Consider the following 4,307-nt stretch of genomic DNA (forward strand, 5'->3'; position numbering starts at 1 on the left):
AAGAAAGGATATTGCGGAGACATGGCATAGCCACAGCCTGGGGAATGTTTCCAGAAGGAGATTTTCACTCTGCAGCGGAGTGTGCGCTGATAAGAAACTTCCTGTCAGATTAGAACTGCGTGCCGAACCGAGACTCGAACTCGGGACCTTTGTTTCTCGGGGGCAAGTGCTCTACCAACTGAGCCACCCAAGCACGACTCACGCCCCATCCTCACAGCTTTACTTCTGCCAGTACCTCGACTCCTACCTTCCAAAGTTAACAGAAGCTCTCCTGCGAACCTTGCAGAACTAGCACTCCTGAAAGAAAGGATATTGCGGAGACATGGCATAGCTACAGCCTGGGGAATGTTTCCAGAATGAGATTTTCACTCTGCAGCGGAGTGTGCGCTGATATGAAACTTCCTGGCAGATTAAAACTGCGTGCCGGACCGAGACTCGAACTCGGGACCTTTTCCTCTCGCGGGCAAGTGCTCTACCAACCGAGCCTCCCAAGCACAACTCACACTCCATCCTCACAGCTTAACTTCTGCCAGTACCTCGTCTCCTACCTTCCAAAGTTAACAGAAGCTCTCCTGCGAACCTTGCAGAACTAGCACTCCTGAAAGAAAGGATATTGCGGATACATGGCATAGCTACAGACTGGGGAATGTTTCCAGAATGAGATTTTCACTCTGCAGCGGAGTGTGCGCTGATATGAAACTTCCTGGCAGATTAAAACTGCGTGCCGGACCGAGACTCGAACTCGGGACATTTGCATCTCGCGGGCAAGTGCTCTACCAACCGAGGCACCCAAGCACAACTCACGCTCCATCTTCACAGCTTTACTTCTTCCAGTACCTCGTCTCCTACCTTCCAAAGATAACAGAAGCTCTCCTGCGAACCTTGCAGAACTAGCTCTCCTGAAAGAAAGGATATTGCGGGGACATGGCATAGCCGCTGCCTGGGGAATGTTTCCAGAATGAGATTTTCACTCTGCGGCGGAGTGTGCGCTGATATGTGACTTCGTGGCAGATTAAAACTGTGTGCCGGACCGAGACTCGAACTCGGGACCTTTGCCTCTCGCAGGCAAGTGCTCTACCAACTGAGCCACCCAAGCACGCCTCACGCCCCATCCTCACAGCTTTACTTCTGCCAGTACCTCGTCTCCTACCTTCCAAAGATAACAGAAGCTCTCCTGCGAACCTTGCAGAACTAGCACTCCTGAAAGAAATGATATTGCGGAGACATGGCATAGCCACAGCCTGGGGAATGTTTCCAGAATGAGATTTTCACTCTGCAGCGGAGTGTGCGCTGATATGAAACTTCCTGGCAGATTAAAACTGCGTGCCGGACCGAGAATCGGACTCGGGACATTTGCCTCTTGCGGGCATGTGCTCTACCAACTGAGCCACCCAAGCACAACTCACGCCCCATCCTCACAGCTTTACTTCTGCCAGTACCTCGTCTCCTACGTTCCAAAGATAACAGAAGCTCTCCTGCGAACCTTGCAGAACTAGCACTCCTGAAAGAAAGGATATTGCGGAGACATGGCATAGCTACAGGCTGGGGAATGTTTCCAGAATGAGATTTTCACTCTGCAGCGGAGTGTGCGCTGATATGAAACTTCGTGGCAGATTTAATCTGCGTGCCGGACCGAGAATCGGACTCGGGACATTTGCCTCTTGCGGGCAAGTGCTCTACCAACTGAGCCACCCAAGCACGACTCACGCCCCATCCTCACAGCTTTACTTCTGCCAGTACCTCGTCTCCTACCTTCCAAAGTTAACAGAAGCTCTCCTGCGAACATTGCAGAACTAGCACTCCTGAAAGAAAGGATATTGCGGAGACATGGCATAGCCACAGCCTGGGCAATGTTTCCAGAGTGAGATTTTCACTCTGCAGCGGAGTGTGCGCTGATATGAAACTTCCTGGCAGATTAAAACTGCGTGCCGGACCGAGACTCGAACTCGGGACATTTGCCTCTCGCGGGCAAGTGCTCTACCAACCGAGCCACCCAAGCACAACTCACGCCCCATGCTCACAGCTTTATTTCTGCCAGTACCTCGTCTCCTACCTTCCAAAGTTAACAGAAGCCCTCCTGCGAACCTTGCAGAACTAGCATTCCTTAAAGAAAGGTTATTGCGGAGACATGGCATAACTACAGCCTGGGGAATGTTTCCAGAATGAGATTTTCACTCTGCAGCGGAGTGTGCGCTGATATGAAACTTCCTGGCAGATTAAAACTGCGTGCCGGACCGAGACTCGAACTCGGGTGATTTGCCTCTCGGGGGCAAGTGCTCTACCAACGGAGCCACGCAAACACAACTCACGCTCCATCCTCACAGCTTTACTTCTGCCAGTACCTCGTCTCCTACCTTCCAAAGTTAACAGAAGCTCTCCTGCGAACCTTGCAGAACTAGCACTCCTGAAAGAAATGATATTGCGGAGACATGGCATAGCCACAGCCTGGGGAATGTTTCCAGAATGAGATTTTCACTCTGCAGGAGAATGTGCGCTGATATGAAACTTCCTGGCAGATTAATACTGTGTGCCGAACCGAGACTCGAACTCGGGACCTTTGCCTCTCGCGGGCAAGTGCTCTACCAACCGAGCCACCCAAGCACGACTCACGCTCCATCCTCACAGCTTTACTTCTGCCAGTACCTCGTCTCCTACCTGCCAAAGTTAACAGAAGCTCTCCTGCGAACCTTGCAGAACTAGCACTCCTGAAAGAAAGGATATTGCGGAGACATGGCATAGCCACAGCCAGGGGAATGTTTCCAGAATGAGATTTTCACTCTGCAGCGGAGTGTGCGCTGATTTGAAACTTCCTGGCAGATTAAAACTGCATCGCGGACCGAGACTCGAACTCGGGACATTTGCCTTTCGCGGGCAAGTGCTCTACTAACCGAGCCACCCAAGCACAACTCACGCCCCATGCTCACAGCTTTATTTCTGCCAGTACATCGTCTCCTACCTTCCAAATTTAACAGAAGCCCTCTTGCGAACCTTGCAGAACTAGCACTCCTGAAAGAAAGGTTATTGCGGAGACATGGCATAGCTACAGCCTGGGGAATGTTTCCAGAATGAGATTTTCACTCTGCAGCGGAGTGTGCGCTGATATGAAACCTCCCGGCAGATTAAAACTGCGTGCCGGACCGAGACTCGAACTCGGGACCTTTGCCTCTCGGGGGCAAGTGCTCTACCAACTGAGCCACCCAAGCACAACTCACGCTCCATCCTCACAGCTTTACTTCTGCCAGTACCTCGTCTCCTACCTTCCAAAGATAACAGAAGCTCTCCTCCGAACCTTGCAGAACTAGCACTCCTGAAAGAAAGGATATTGCGGAGACATGGCATAGCTACAGCCTGGGGAATGTTTCCAGAATGAGATTTTCACTCTGCAGCGGAGTGTGCGCTGATATGAAACTTCCTGGCAGATTAAAACTGCGTGCCGGACCGAGACTCGAACTCGGGACCTTTGCCTCTCGGGGGCAAGTGCTCTACCAACTGAGCCACGCAAGCACAACTCACGCTCCATCCTCACAGCTTTACTTCTGCCAGTACCTCGTCTCCTACCTTCCAAAGTTAACAGAAGCTCTCCTGCGAACCTTGCAGAACTAGCACTCCTGAAAGAAATGATATTGCGGAGACATGGCATAGCCACAGCCTGGGGAATGTTACAAGAATGAGATTCTCACTCTGCAGCGGAGTGTGCGCTGATATGAATCTTCCTGGCAGATTAAAACTGCGTGCCGGCCCTTTGCCTCTTTGAAACATGCCCGTAGGAGACTGGTAGCATGGAAAAATTTGTTTTATATCTTCAGTATCTGCCACATTGTATTCAGTAACACTTTAAAAATACAGTACAATAAAAACTTATTTTTATTTAAAGGGGGCAAGAAGTATAAAATAATTTCATCCAGTCCCAGACATATAGCCATGAAAAATAGTAATTGTGAAACTTTGATAGCTATAGAAACGCTTGCAATACTTCAAAAAATGAGAAACGTGGTGTACATCCAGTAGATAAGTGATGCATGAATAGTTCCCCTCTTTGCTATTAACTTAAGCAAGCAATTATTCCATAATATACTAGTCTGCAGAAATACGCTAAAGATGTCTGCATTATTAATTTGTCAGAATATGTATATATCTGCAAATATTTTAGACACTCATTAAAATCCAGTGGTTTTGCTGAATATGAACTTATACTATCATAGGCTTCAAATAAATTTCCCATTTCCATTAACAATTTCTTGCACATCACTTGTTCAGCCTGAGCTGTGTCAATAAATATTTTGATTCGGGGTCCTCTTGTCTCCCTG

The 4,307-nt window shown here is 49.2% G+C and overlaps 1 non-coding gene across 1 annotated transcript; it reads right to left on the reverse strand.

The window, feature by feature from the left end:
- Positions 1–3,126: 3,126 nt before the first annotated feature.
- Trnas-cga (transfer RNA serine (anticodon CGA)) lies at positions 3,127–3,203 on the reverse strand. Its single transcript has one exon. It is a non-coding gene; the product is annotated as a tRNA-Ser (tRNA).
- Positions 3,204–4,307: the final 1,104 nt, after the last annotated feature.

This window comes from Schistocerca serialis, unplaced genomic scaffold, assembly GCF_023864345.2.
Source record: "Schistocerca serialis cubense isolate TAMUIC-IGC-003099 unplaced genomic scaffold, iqSchSeri2.2 HiC_scaffold_1420, whole genome shotgun sequence".
Classification (NCBI taxonomy): Eukaryota; Metazoa; Arthropoda; class Insecta; order Orthoptera; family Acrididae; genus Schistocerca; species Schistocerca serialis.